General features: G+C 33.6%; 1 long non-coding RNA gene, 10 other non-coding genes and 1 pseudogene across 11 annotated transcripts in view; all 12 read right to left on the minus strand.

Moving 5' to 3' along the window:
• Positions 1 to 15381, minus strand: part of LOC118002446 — a 110548-nt gene that overhangs the window by 50798 nt on the left and 44369 nt on the right. The window contains exons 15-25 of the long non-coding RNA XR_004677055.1: positions 14909 to 14950; positions 12681 to 12744; positions 10542 to 10583; positions 9422 to 9496; positions 8494 to 8555; positions 7521 to 7591; positions 6725 to 6805; positions 5866 to 5945; positions 4703 to 4810; positions 3730 to 3814; positions 713 to 781 (exon numbers count right to left, since the gene is read on the minus strand). This is a non-coding gene — a long non-coding RNA (uncharacterized LOC118002446). The remainder of the gene's footprint in view (positions 1 to 712; positions 782 to 3729; positions 3815 to 4702; positions 4811 to 5865; positions 5946 to 6724; positions 6806 to 7520; positions 7592 to 8493; positions 8556 to 9421; positions 9497 to 10541; positions 10584 to 12680; positions 12745 to 14908; positions 14951 to 15381) is intronic.
• LOC118002739 lies at positions 302 to 375 on the minus strand. Its single transcript, XR_004677130.1, has one exon. It is a non-coding gene; the product is annotated as a small nucleolar RNA SNORD113/SNORD114 family (small nucleolar RNA).
• Positions 3323 to 3397, minus strand: LOC118002702. Its single transcript, XR_004677098.1, has one exon. It is a non-coding gene; the product is annotated as a small nucleolar RNA SNORD113/SNORD114 family (small nucleolar RNA).
• LOC118002716 lies at positions 4290 to 4364 on the minus strand. The gene has a single exon (XR_004677112.1). It is a non-coding gene; the product is annotated as a small nucleolar RNA SNORD113/SNORD114 family (small nucleolar RNA).
• LOC118002697 lies at positions 5443 to 5517 on the minus strand. The gene has a single exon (XR_004677093.1). It is a non-coding gene; the product is annotated as a small nucleolar RNA SNORD113/SNORD114 family (small nucleolar RNA).
• Positions 6340 to 6409, minus strand: LOC118002725 (annotated as a pseudogene).
• Positions 7105 to 7179, minus strand: LOC118002717. Its single transcript, XR_004677113.1, has one exon. It is a non-coding gene; the product is annotated as a small nucleolar RNA SNORD113/SNORD114 family (small nucleolar RNA).
• On the minus strand, positions 8094 to 8168 carry LOC118002709. Its single transcript, XR_004677105.1, has one exon. It is a non-coding gene; the product is annotated as a small nucleolar RNA SNORD113/SNORD114 family (small nucleolar RNA).
• LOC118002701 lies at positions 9051 to 9125 on the minus strand. Its single transcript, XR_004677097.1, has one exon. It is a non-coding gene; the product is annotated as a small nucleolar RNA SNORD113/SNORD114 family (small nucleolar RNA).
• On the minus strand, positions 9950 to 10024 carry LOC118002707. The gene has a single exon (XR_004677103.1). It is a non-coding gene; the product is annotated as a small nucleolar RNA SNORD113/SNORD114 family (small nucleolar RNA).
• Positions 11846 to 11918, minus strand: LOC118002734. Its single transcript, XR_004677125.1, has one exon. It is a non-coding gene; the product is annotated as a small nucleolar RNA SNORD113/SNORD114 family (small nucleolar RNA).
• On the minus strand, positions 14218 to 14291 carry LOC118002730. Its single transcript, XR_004677122.1, has one exon. It is a non-coding gene; the product is annotated as a small nucleolar RNA SNORD113/SNORD114 family (small nucleolar RNA).

Raw genomic sequence — 15381 nt, forward strand, 5'->3', positions numbered from 1 at the left:
GAGTTTTTATGATCCTTAGTGAAAGAGGTGATGCTCTTGATCCATTTATTTCTTAAGGGGCATCAGTATTTTCAATTTTTAGTAATAATAATTCTTGCCTCACCACATATATTCACAGCTGGACAACGCTTCACTCTTTTTTTTTATTTTTGTATAGTTCATTAATAGTGTTATCATTGAGCCATTTATAATACTAAATCTAAATCGATAAAACCAAGGCAAAAGGATGACCCTTATATATTCCCAGTATCTGTCTAAAATAGCATGTCCACAAGACGGATCTGACTAATGCCATCTCGTGTTGGACCTCAGAATCCCAGGCACATATTATTCACCATCCAGACACATATGCTACCAGTTGCCACCAAAGGTTCAAGTTTGGGTCTCTTTTTCTTCATTCATTTCTACACTTATCAAATAAATCATTAACCCATTAATAGTAATAAAATAAATACATGATTCACAAAATCCAAGAAGATCCTTTCAGATCTCTAAAATCCCTTTATAGAATCATTTCCCACAGAGACTGATTCTGTTTCAGTAATCGACCTCTATATTGCCATTATTGGTTAATCAACACCATGGCTGATACAATATTTCTCACTGGGACATAGTTAGCTTCTGAAAATTATGTTTCATACTTTTTAATAATTCAATGAATACCTTTAAACAAATGACCCAATCTAAGATGACAACTTTGACCATTACTCACCTTGTTCTCTTTCCAACACAGAAGCAACAAGACAATCTTGACCATGGCCAATCAGCTTGGAGTTCCATTCTGAAGAGTACCAATTAGAAAAGGTGATAAAAAGATTAAGACATTCTCTCCATTGATCCAAACTTTCCACCCTTCGTATATGTAGACATTAAGGTATTTACTAATGTATAGTAATATTTATTTGCCCGTCATAAAATAAACATCAAACTTTCAAGTTTCTCAGTGTAATAATTGAGTTTTTAAAATAAAGATCTCTCATTTTTTGAGATAAAATAAGTCATTTAAAGTTAACAAATTAGTAACATTCAATATTTTCACAATATTGTGAAACTACTATTTCTATGTAGTTTCAAACTACTTTCATCACTCCAAAATAAAATCCCATACTCATTAAGCAGTCTTTCCCTACTCCTCCTGCCTCCAGCCCCGGGCAACTACCAATCTTTATTCTCTCTCTGTGGATTTATCTACATTGGATATTTTGTATAAATGGAGTCAGGCATGATGTGACCTTTTCTGTCTGCCTTCTTTCACTTAGCACAATGTTTTCAAGGCACATCTGCATCGCAGCACAGATGACTACTTCATTCCTTTGCAGCCAGTCTGGAAAACAGTATGGAGGTTCTTCAAAAAGTTAAAAATAGAGCTACCCTACAACCCAGCAATTGCACTACTGGGTATTTATCCAAAGGATACAAACGTAGTGATTCGAAGGGGCACCTGCATCCCAGTGTTTATAGCAGCAATGTCCACAATAGCCAAACTATGGAAAGAGCTCAGATGTCCATCGACAGATGAATGGATAAAGAAGATGGGTGTATATATACAATGGAATAATACTCAGCCATCAAAAAATAAATCTCGGCATTTGCAAGGATGTGGATGGAATTAGAGGGTGTTATGCTAAGCGAAATAGTCAATCGGAGAAAGACAATTATCACGATTTCACTCATATGTGGAATTTAAGAAACAAAGCAGAGGATCATAGGGCAAAGGAGGGAAAGAATAAAACAAGACAAAATCAGAGAGAGAGACAAACCATAAGAGACTCTTAACTCTAGGAAACAAACTGAGGCCTGCTTGAGGGAAGGGAGTGAGGGGATGGGGTAACTGGGTGATGAACATTAAGAAGGGCACATGATGTAATGAGCACTGGGTATTATATTTATATAAGACTGATAGTCCTCTCTCACTGTCTCTTTCTCTGTATCAAATAAATAAATAAAATCTTATTTAAAAAAGGGGGGGTGCTTAGGTGATTCAGTCATTAAGCGTCTGCCTTCGGCTGAGGTAGTGATCCTAGGGTCCTGGGATGGAGCCCCACATGGGGCTCCCTGCTTGGTGGGAAGCCTTCTTCTCCCTCTCCCACTCCCCCTGTTTGTGTTCCTCTCTCACTGTCTCTCTCTCTCTGTCAAATAAATAAATAAAATCTTTAAAAAAAAAAAAGACTGATGAATCACTGAACTCTACCTCTGAAACTAGTAATACACTATATGCTAATTAATTGAATTTAAATTTTTTAAAAAATAGAACTACCCTATGACTTAGCAATTGCCACTACTCGTATTATTTATGCAAAGGATACATAGTGATTAGAAGGGGCACATGCACCCCAATGTTTATAGCAGCAATGTCGACAGTAGCCAAATTGTGGAAAGAGCCAAGATGTCCATCAACAGATGAATGGATAAAGAAGATGTGGTGTATGTATATATATATATATACACACAATGGAATATCACTCAGCCATCAAAAAGAATGAAATCCTGCCGTTTGCAACAATGTGGATGGAACTAGAGGGTATTATGCTAAACAAAATAAGTCAGTCAGAGAAAAACATGTACCATATGATTTCACTCATATGTGGAATTTAAGAAAAAAACAGATGAACATAGGCAAAGGAAAAAGAAAATAAGGTGAAAACAGAGAGGGAGATAAACCATAAGAGACTCTTTACAGGAAACAAGCTGAGGGTTGCTGAAGGGTAGTTGGGTGGGGTGATGGGGTAACTGGGTGATGGGCATTGAGGGCACTTGAAGTAATAAGCACATGTTGTTATGTGCAACTGATGAATCACTAAATTCTACCTCTGAAACTAATAATACACTATACATTAATTAAATTGAATTTACATCTAAAAATTTTTTCAAAATTTGTGAGTATAGTTGACACACAATGCTACATTAGTTTCAGGTGCACAACACATGATCCAACTTCGCTATACATTATGCTATGCTCAATATGCTATTACAATATCATTGACTATATTCCTTAATTTGTACCCTTTTATTCCCATGACTCAATAATTAACTATTACTGATCACTGTCTATATCATCCTTAGTCAAAAAGGTAAAATGCACTTGATCCATTTATTATCCATTCTAACATATTATTTCTCCTTACTACGTATTTTAATTATGAACAATACTTAACCCTCTTCATCTTTATTCATTTATACATTTATTTTGCCATTGATACTTTTATAATATTTCTAAAAATTCATTATCACAAAGAATAAGAACAAGTTCCTTGTATATTCCTGACCTCTGTCTATAGGAACACTTTGAACAGAGGGACTAGACTAGGTATCTTTGTGTTGGATGGACCTCAGACTTCCAGACACATAGCATTCATTGTATATGACTCATACGCCACCAGCTGTCATCATTGGTCCACACTCAGATCTCCTTTTCTTCATTCTCGTTTACATTTGCTTATTGTCAATTTATCAAGTCACTGATATAATAGAATAAGTATCTGTGAATCACAAAACTCAAGGACAAGATCTTTAAGTATCCCTAACAACTGTCTATAGAATCTTTTGCATCACTGAATATACTTATTTGCCTAATGATGCTCATTGGGAACATATTGATTAGTTATCATAATGTTTCATGTCAACACCATATTTACCATTGAGCTATGTTTAGAATTCCTTGAATTTCTAATATGATACTGAATATCCTATACAAAAATTCTAAACCAGAAGAATCTGACTGTCACTCACATTGTTCTCCATGCTCTTACACACAGGAGCATCCATGAGCACCTGATCACGGCCAAATGACTATGTAAGTTCAAATTTATCCATTCTGAGGAATACAAAGCAGAACAGACAATAACAGACTGAGAGATTATTGATTCATACATTCCATCTTCAGTTAGTCATTTGGGAATACAGTGAATTGGGATCATATTTATTATTTTTCTCAAAATAAAACAAACAATAGCAAACCTAACACTAACATAAAATAAGAACTTTGGCTGTTATTGTCTATGTATCATTCTCAGCCAAAGAGTAAGACATGTGAACCATTTACATTTCTTAATGAACTGCAGCATTTTCAATATATGTTAATAGCTTTTATCACCTCACCACATAAACTAAAAGCAAACATATTTCACTCTATCTTATTTGTACTTGTACACTGATTATCTCTTTAGGCCATTTTTTACATTAAAATCAAAACTCCTAAACACAAAACAAGAGAATTATTCTTTTATTTTCCTAATATTTGTCTATAATATCATGTCAAACAGACACAATAGATTTGCTTTCTTTTTTTATTGAACCTCAGAGTTTCAGACATGTAATATTCATCATCTGTGACTCATACGCCACCAACTGTCATCATTTGTCCAAATCTGGACCTCTTTTCTCTTCATTCTCATCTGTATAAGTTCACTGACCAATACATGAATTCACTAATATTAATTCCTAAAACTCTATGGTTCACAAAAACCCGAATAAGAACCGTGAATATTCTATATCTGCCTATAGGATTATCTGCCACATTGATATATCTCTTTCATTAATTATCATCAAAGTTCCATATATGGATTAATACATACAATGCAGCAGACCAATCCCATATTTATCATTCCTGATGGTTGGCATTTCTTATTATATTTCACACTTTTAATAATATAGTGAATACTGAAAATAAATTCTCCAATGCAGACATGAAACTATTACTCACATTGGTCTCTGTGCTCGTTACACCAAGAGGCAACCACAGAGCTCAGGACCATGGAAGATGCTTCAATGCACTGAAGTCATCACCCATTCTGAGGAGTACAGAGCAGAGCTGGTGATTAAAAAAAAAAAATGAGGCCTTCTCTAAAATGGTCCTTGTTTTCCTCATTTCATTTACCCAATCATAAAGGTCCCTATTATTTTTCATAATTTATACACATATGTAAGCATAAATATAAATGTAATGTTATGTTCCTTAGAAAAATAGGGAACACTCTTGGTCCATTTATCTCTTAACCTGCATTGGTTTCTTTAGTTTATATTAATAGTTCTTGCCTCACCACATATATATATATTCATAGTTGGCAAGGCTTCTTCCATGGTTTTATTTAATTATATATTTATTTATTGGCCCTATCAGTGATCCATTCATATATATAAATAACATAGAAATTCATGAATCTGGGGTGCCTGGGTGGCTCAGTCGTTAAGTGTCTGCCTTCAGCTCAGGTCATGATCCTGGGGTCCTGGGATCGAGCCCCGCATCGGGCTGCCTGCTCTGTGGGAAGTCTGCTTCTCCCTCTCCCACTCCCCCTGCTTGTGTTCCCTCGCTCACTATGTCTCTGTCTGTCAAATAAATAAATAAAATCTTTAAAAAAAAAAAAAAAAAAGAAATTCATGAATCCATGATTACTAGAACAATATTCTTGTATAATCCTAACATTGATCCACAGGATCATTGTGTTGGACCTCAGACTTCCAGACACGTAGCATTCATCGTATATGACTCATACGCCACCAGCTGTCATCATTGGTCCATGCACAGGCCTCCTTTTCTTTATTCTCATATACATTTTTTAAGGATCAATTCATCAACTCACTATGGTAATTAAATAAATACCTATGAATCACAAAAGCCCAAGGACAAGGGCCTTCAGTATCCCTATCATTTTTCTTTAGGATCATTGCCTCATTGAAATACCTCCCATTAATCATCCTCAATGTTGTAAAGGTAGATTAATCAACATCATGTTTCATACATTTCCAATTTCATGACTGGATCATGGTTGGCCTTTTCTGTTTCACTGAATACTTGTTTTTAAATATTAAATAGAATCCCCTAAAGAAATCACCCAAAGTGAGGTGAAAACATTGACTATTACTCACGTTGGTTCCATGTTCCTACAGGCAAATGTAGAGATCACTGGCCAAGGCATACTACTTAAACCACCTTGGGTGTGTGCATTCTAAAAAGTAAAAAGCAGAATAGATAATAACATTAATGAGACATATTCTCTATTGATCCTTTCACTACATTTCATTACACAGTAATATTAATTCAGGGTAATATGCATTTTACTTTTTCTTAAGAAAAACAAACATTGAACTCTCCACTAATCCAGAACAAGAATACTGGCCATTGTTTATATTATCTATAACAACATTCTTATGTAGAGGTAATACCCATGAACTATTTCTCTCTCACTCTTGCCTTACTACATTTTTTCTTTTATTGATTCACTTATTGTAATAGAATCAAAATTCATGAACACAAAGACCCCAGAACAAGATCCCTGTGAAATTCTAAATCTGTCTATAGGATCATTTCCAACAGAGGCAATAAACTAGATTTTTTTTATGTTGGACCTCAGAGTTCCAGACCTATTCATCAGCCATGATTCATACGACACCAGCCATCATCATTGGTCCACCCTTGGCCTTTTTTTCCTCACTCTCATCTACCTTTATTAATTCATCAATTTATCTGATAGTAATAAAATAAATACCTATGAAGCAAAAAAAAAACACCTAAAATATAGGCCTTGAATGGTCCCACATCTGTCCATAGAATCATTTACTACATCAATATATTTCATTGATTAATCACCCTTAAAGTCTCATACAGGGACTAATCAATGTAATGCAATGTAATACCAAATCCATATTTATCAATGGACCATGGGTGGCTTTCTTTTATTATATTTTATACTTTTCAAATACAGAGTGTATACCCGTAAAAACTCACCCTTCAATGCACCAAACACATAGACAAGCAGACATCTTGTGACCATGATAGAATCCTGAAATCAGCTCCAGGGCATCCTTTCTGAGAAGTGGAAAATACAGAAGGTGATATTAAAAAAAAAAAAAAAAATTAGACCTTATCTTCATTGTCTTTGTTTTCCACATTTCATTTACTCATCCACTTAGCTATTTATTAATTTTCATAATTTACAATCCTTAACTTAGTCATATTTATTTATATTTGATTATTGATTCTTTCATTTCTTTATACTAAAAGAATCAAAATCCATGAACACAAAGACCAAGAACTTGATCCTTGTATGTTATTAAAATCACTATGGTCATTTCCAACAGAGAAAAAAGACTAGATTTCTTGTTGTGTTGGACCTCAGAGTTCCCGACACATAGTATTCATCATCCATGACTCATACGCCACCAGCCATCATCATCGGTTCAACACTGGCCCTTTTTCTTCACTCACTTCTACATTTCTTTACTGATTAACTTATCAGTAAATCAATGACTATAAAATAAACATCTATGAATCAAAAACACTTGAAAATAAGACCCTTAAGCATCCCTAACATCTGACCATAGAATCATTGCCTCCTTGAAGATGTATTTCATTAATCATCTACAACGTTGCAAATAGTAGTTAATCAATATAATGTTTCATGTCAATTCTATATTTATCATGGGACCATGGTTGGCCTTTTTTTATTAAATTTAAGTATTTCTTAATATTATACCTAACTCCTAAACAAACCACCAAAATAAGATAAGAAGTTTGTACTCACACTGGTCTCCATCTCCTACATATAGAGCTCATAATCACGGAAGATGCTTTAATCAGCTTGGTGTGGCCACTCTGAGAAGTACAGAGCAGAGAAGATGAAAAAAAAAAAGAGAGAGAGATTATCTCTCCATTAATCCTTCCATATCACCTTTTGTTTAGTCAGTAATTTAGGTATTTATTATTTGGGGGTTATATTTATTATTATTTCCCTTAAGAAAATGAAAATCAAATTTGTCACTGAGCCAGAACAGGAACAATGATCATTACGTCTACTTTCTATATAATCATTAGCCAAAGAAGTCACACTTTTGAACCATGTCTTTCTTAATTGACTCAATGTTTTTTAACATCTATTAATAGATTCTCTTATGTCATGACACATTTGCATGATTGAACAATGTTTTACTTATTCATATTTATATTTTTTATTAATTGTTTATAATTTTAATATATCCAATTATGATAACAGAATCAAAATCCATGAACAAAAAGACCAAGAACATGGTCCTTATATATTCTTAACATCTGTCTATAGGGCCATTTCCAATAGAGGCAGTAAACTAGATTTTCTTTGTTGGACCTCAGAGTTCCAGACACGTATCATTCATTATGCATGATTCATACGCCACCAGCCATCATCATTGATCCAAGCTTGAGCCTCTTATTCTTCACTTTCATCAATATTTGTTTATGAATTAATTTACCAATTCCCTGATAATAATAAAACAAATACCTATGATTTAAAAAAAAAACAAGAATAAAGGCCCTAAATATCCCTACATCTGCCTATACAATCATTTACCACTTTAGTATATTTCTTATATTAATTATCCTCAATTTTTCATATAGTAGCATATTTCTCATTGGGCCACAGTTGGCTTTCTTTGCTTATACAAAATACATCTTATTAAAACACTGAATATTCTTTTTAAAAAATAACCATTCAAACTAAGAGCATCATAACTATTACTCACATTCGTGTCTGTGTTCCTAACAATGGAGCCAACCACAGGGAATCAGCTCAAGTACATCCATTCTGAGGAGTACAAAGCAGAAGAGATTATTTAAAAAATTGAGACATTCTCTTCATTTACCCTTGCTTTCACATTTCATTGACTCGCCCATTTGATTATTTATTAATTTTTCATAATATTTTTTTAGTTTCCTCTTAACAAAATGAACAAATTCGCCCATGAGACTGGTCTGTGACAACCAAAGTGACTATTATTAATCAGTGCCTGTATGATCCCTGCACAGAGGTAACAGTTGATCCATTTAATTCTTAATGGACTTCTGTGATTTCAATTAATATTAATAGTATTTCTTGCCTCACCACATTTTTTTAGTTTAACAATGCTTCATCTTTTTATATTTACTGATTTATATATTGATTTATGGTTCTATCATTGACCATTTATAGATATGAAATCGAAACCAGGTATACGTAGTAAAATAACAAAATCCTTGTGTATTCCTAATATCTGTCCACAGGATTATTTCCAACAGAATGAATGCCTAGATTTCTTATTTGTTGGACCTCAGAGTTTCAGACACGTAATATTCATCATCCATGACTCATACGCCACCCTTTGTCATCATTGGTCCAGAACTGGCCCTCTTTTTCTCCACTAATTTCTACATTTGTTTACTGATTAATTCCTCATTTCATTAGTAATTAGGTAATTTTGAATCACAAAAACTTAAGAACAAGATTTTTAAGTATCTCTAATAGCTACCTACAGGATCATTTACTACATCGATTCTCTCATTAATCATTCTTAATTTTGCAATCATCAACAATAGTGTTCAGGACAATGCCATATTGATCACTGGGCCATGGTTGGCTTTCATGGATCCTTTAAAAAGGACCAAAACCACGACAAATTCTTAGACCATACTCACATTGATCTCTAGGCTCCTAGGCAACCAGAGAGCTCAAGACCATGGAGATGCTTAAATTGGCTGGGAGCATCCATTCTGAGAGTATAAAAACAGATGATAAAAAAGATTTGAAATATTCTCTCCATTTATCCTTGCATGCCTCCTTTCATTTTATTTGTCATTTAAGTATGTATTAAATTGTTATGTATTTTTCTTGAGGTAACAAACAACGTTGAACAAGGCCCTGGCCAAACAAGAAAATAGGCTATGATTTACACTGTATATATCAACCTTAGCCAAAGAGATAACACCTTTAGGACATTTATTTCCTAATGGAAGTCAGTGTTTTTAATATATATTAATAACATTTCTGGCCTCACCATATATTTTCAAAATTGGATAATGCTTTATTTTCTTGCTTTATTTATCCAGTTACAATAATAGAATCAAATTCTGTGAACACAAAAACTAAGAAGATCTTTAAATATTCCTAACAACTCTTCATTGGATCATTTCCAGCAGAAGATATAGACTAGATTTCTTATTGTGCTGGACCTCAGAGTTCCAGTTACATAGTATTCATCATCTATGACTCATACTCCACCAGTCATCATCATTGGTCCAGGATTGGCCCTCATTATCTTCAATCATGTGCACATGTTTTAATGATTAATTCATCAATACCCTAATGATAATAAAATGCATAAAGGTCATGAAAACTTGAGACAAGATCCTTGAATATCTCTAACATTTCTGTACAGAATTACATACCACTGATTATATCGTAATTGTCCATAATATTTCCTATAGAGATTAATACAATACTTCATATTAACACCATTTCACTATTTGAATGTGACCAAATAATGTCTCCATAAATAAAGGGAGGTTTAAATCAACTGTGACTCAAAATTGAAATTGAATAATACATTTTACACTAATTAATTGAATAATTAACTGTGAAAATGAATAAAATGGTCTTGCTTTTTTCTCTTTAATTGACCACGGATGTGCTGAACTGGCTCATACATGACCTTCATTCATTTTATTTGTATATGTAGCAATTTATTCCCTTTCAATAATGGAGTTATACCCAAGACAGACTGCCAAACCAGAAGCAATTACCTTGACTGTTACTTACATAAGTTTCTACACTCCATAATTAATTCATCATGCATCCATTCTGTAGAGTATAAAGCAAATATAAAAGCAAATAGATTCAATGATATAGATGATAGATATAGAACAGCCTAGATTCAGATATTTTAGGTCAAGTCAACAATAAATGATTAGAAATAAACCCTAGTGCCTGTTACGTATTAAAACTCAAAACAGCATATTTATTGCTTGATTGATCCACCCATTACATTTAACTGATATAACGAACTCCTCTGAAACCAGCACCAGATAAAAGAATAAGAACCATGACTACTACTCATATCTGTTTCTATGTCCCCTACTCGGCCAGGTGACACTCTATCTTCTTTCTAAATGGATCTTGCTTGGAAAGAACTAGGCTAATCTGAATCCTAGAGTCCAGCACATTCTCAACAATTGTGCATCCTTATCCCACCTCTACATGTGTATGTAGGAACACAGTTACATATGGAGTCATTTATCTTCTGCTTTTCTAAAGAAACTTCACCACACCAGAAAAAGAAATCCTATCTAAATATATTCACCATTCCCCAAATTTAAGAGCATAAGACTTATTTTCTTTATCTGGAGAGCAATTGTGTAGAACTGGATTAATCACCATCCTTGCTTCATAACACATGCTTCTCATAATCCAAATAATTGATTAAAATGTTAACTTATTCTTTTATATATATATAATAATATCACTAATATTTATGACTCCACAGAAACAGGACAATATTAATGCCTGTCCATAGTTTCTTAGGCACAGAAAAAAAGGTCAGATCATTTTTTTCCTGTTTTCTTTTTTTTTATTAAAACATAGCGAAGATCATTGGATTAGTAGTAACTGGTCATATGACACATTCTCAACATAAGTCCATGTGTAAGCCCTCTCTCAATTATGCAGTTATTTAATCAATAATTAATTTTGAGTAAATGTTTTGCTCTTCTCTTAGTAAAACAAAAAACCAACAACCCAAAAAAACAACATGGGTTCTTATATCCATTTATCTAAATTCTCTTTACCCAAAAGGGTCAGCTTCAATCAATTTACTTTACTGGAACTCAGTGCTTCAGAAATTTATTAACAATGATTTTTATATTACATATATTACATTACATACTCTCCTACTTGGATCAGGAATAACCCATTTTGTCTTTATTCATTTATTTGTTTCTTGATTTATTCATGCATTGATTTACTGAAAATACAATACCCAAAAGCTCAAGAACAAACTCCTGAGTATTTTTAACTCCTAGAACAAGCTCATTTCCCATAGAGACAACAGAGAGGAATCTTTTGTAATGGACCTCAGAGTTACAGGGTTTAATCAAAATCCTTGATTTCAGACACCCCAGGGTACTCATCATTGATCCAGGTTAAGAAATCTTTTTCTTCATTTATACCTTTGTTTATTGATCCATTCATTGATCCACCAACAGTAATAAAATCAATATCCACGAATTTTTAAAAAGCCAAGAACAAGATTCTTGGGTATGACCAAGGTCTATTTATAGGTTCTTTTCCCATAACTAGACCTTTTCCCAAAAGTGTTTTTTTGCAGTGGCCCTCAGCAAGGAATGATCAATTAACATCCCAGCTTCATGTGCATCCTATTCCAACTATCTTCCATCTTTCTATGTACTCCTTCAGTGAGGAGCTATCCAGTAGCACTTTGCATCATAACATGAATGTGCCATAACTGTATTCTCACGTGGTCACCATTAGCCACATGTAGCTACTAAGTACTTGAAATGTGGCTAGTGCATACTAAAGAACTAAAGTTAAAATTCACTGAACTTTAATTATTTTAGACTTAAATAGCCACATGTGGCTAGGGGCAACCACACTGAACAGTGCAGCCTTAGATTTTATCACTGGATAAATGCTTAAGTCAAATGCACTGGAAAAATAAGTTGGATTATTCATCTACTTTGGAAGTGAATAAAATATCTTCCATCTTACTTTCAACTACAATTGTACTGAATTGGATTAACAATAATATTTATTTCATGGCACATTCATATCATTGATCTGTGTATGGTTTAATTTAAATAATTCAGCGAACACTAATGAAAAATTCACCCCAATTGACAAGATCTTTTGACTATTATCTACTTTAGTCATTAGGTTCCTTACCCACAAAGATAACAGCCAAGATCTTCATCAGTAGAGACTAATTAAATCAACCACTGTCTTCATTCTGTGGAGTCAAGTGCCAATATTCAAAAGAATGAACAGTCTAGATTTAGAATGATTTAAAGGACAAAAGTTGTGTGGTACAAGATTAATCAGGAAGTTGGTTCATTTCTCATTTTCATCACTGACCCAAGAACATCATTCGTTATTTATTTCTTGATTTAACATAAATTTTTAATAATACAATGAATACTGTTGAGTTCATCATGCAAAAATAAAAACTCTGCCTATTGTACTTATCTGTCTGGAGACCCCCTACCCACATAGGAAAGAGCCTAGACAATTTTTTTTCTGAAGGACTCAATTTGTGTAGAAATAGATGAGCTTAAATTTGTGATTCATGGCATATTCTCACCAAGATCTATGCTTGACCCTCCTCATATATTAATTCAATCGTTCATTGTTTTATTTACTTATTTATGGAGTGACTCAGGGAATATTTGATCATACATTAAAATATACTAGAGCACACACACAGGTAAACCCATGAACAACCCAGAATAGAAATGCTCTTCATGTGCAAGTGTCCACATGCCCATACCCACGCTACGAAGAGACGATCAGTAGTATAAACAAAGATTAATCATTATTCTTGCTTCTTACTGGGCCATGTTTTGCCCCCTTTTTTTAAAAAACCGTGGTTAGGACTTAATCTACTCAAATATAACAATTCATCAATATCTGGGAATTAACTAATATTAGATAGGAAACTTGAAAAACATTTTGTCTCCATGTCTATTATAGTACCCACAGAGCTTTAAAAATGAGCTGTTTCTCCTTTTTAATAAAATTCGGTGAACAGAGGTAGATTAATAATAACTCTGTGGGGCGCCTTGGTGGCTCAGTCGTTAAGCGTCTGCCTTCAGCTCAGGTCATGATCCCAGGGTCCTGGGATTGAGCCCCACGTCGGGCTCTCTGTTCAGCGGGGAGCCTGCTTCTCCCTCTCCCACTCTGCCTGCTTGTGTTCCCTCTCTCACTGTCTCTCTCTGTCAAATAAATAAATAAAATCTTTAAAAAAAAAACAAACTCTGTTCATAAGGCACATTCTAATATGAACTATGCTCATTCTTTTTCCAATTAAGTATTTAATGAATTACTTATGTAATTTTTCCTTTTCTAAATAAAAACAACCAACCAGCAAACAACCACCTACATGAGTCTTACATACATCTGTCTACCCACTCCTTCCAAAAAGGGGCAACAGCCTTTAGAAATAGATTTAACTGGAATTCAGGGCCACAGAAATGTATAGTAACAATCCCTGTTTCATTATATACTCTCATAATTGGTCTATGCCCAAATTTCTTTATATTTACTCATTATTATATTTCTTCAATTTATTCATGCATGATTTACTTACAAGAATTCAATCTATACCCATAAAGTGTGTATGCCCATAATCAAGATACTTGAACATTCTGAACTTCCGCTCTAAGCCCATTTCCATAGAGGAAAAAAATGAGGCCACTTTTTAATTATGGACCTCAGAGTCACAGATGGCTTTAATCAAAATTTTTGATTCAGACACCCTCCAATCTCATCATTGGTCCACACTTGGCACTCTTTCTTCATTCATTTCTACCTTCATTTTCCTATGAATCACCAACTCCCAGAACAAGATACTCAATAGAACTATAATCTGTCTCTAGACTGATTTCTCACAGAGCTTTCAGACTAGATCTCCGTGTGAACCTTGCTTCGTATCAATACCATCATTAAAAATGTCCCATGATTGGGCCATGTTCATTTAATGTCCAGTTTTAAGCATGGTGTAATAAAAAAAACCTTAATTGTATCCCACATTTAGAACACAGACAGTATGCTCTACCTTCTGAGAGCTCCTTCCTCTAAACAGTTAATAGCCTGGATCTCTATCAAAATGAAAATGCTTCAATCCACTGTGATTTAGAAATAATATGGAATAGCAAACAGTTCCAAAAATTAATTAAATGCCTTCCATTAAAAAAAAATGCATCTCAGTTGTGCTGAAATGGTTTAATTCTACTCCTTGGCCCCAGAACACATTCCCACTATTGGTCCATACTTAGTGTACTTAAATTATTATTTTTGTGTATATAGCCTTTTGTTCTATTTAACTACCTTAGTGACCACATATGGACAAACTATACGAACAAGAACAAACTTTGACTGTTACATTTACTTCTTACCCACAGAAGTTAACAGTCAAGATCTTCTTCATTGGACAATGGCTGAATCCAATGTGGAGTATTCATCCAGGAAGATAAGGTAGATTTTTAAAAGAGTGAAAAGTATAATTTTAGATTTTTAAGTAGAAGTTAGTTCTGCATTAGTAGATTAATCATAAATATTGGTTCGTGTCACATTTTCATCAATACAACAGTGGTATCCTTTTCATTTACTGAATTACTCAATTTTTAGTGTGAAATAACATGAAGATCTTTTATAATCTACACCGAACACAAAAAGAACTAGCACTATTATTGATATGTGTCTCTATAACCTACCAAATAGTAAAAAGTTCAGATAATCTTTCAGTGGGAAAACTTGGGATGAATTTAAATTCTTATTTCATGAAATAATCTGAACAATGAGCCCCATACTATACTTTAATTCTTGTGTTTATCAATTAATTTATTTACTCACTTTTTAAATAACTCTA

This window comes from Mirounga leonina, unplaced genomic scaffold (genome assembly GCF_011800145.1).
Source record: "Mirounga leonina isolate KUSES-001 unplaced genomic scaffold, KU_Mleo_1.0 Mir_82, whole genome shotgun sequence".
Classification (NCBI taxonomy): domain Eukaryota; kingdom Metazoa; phylum Chordata; class Mammalia; order Carnivora; family Phocidae; genus Mirounga; species Mirounga leonina.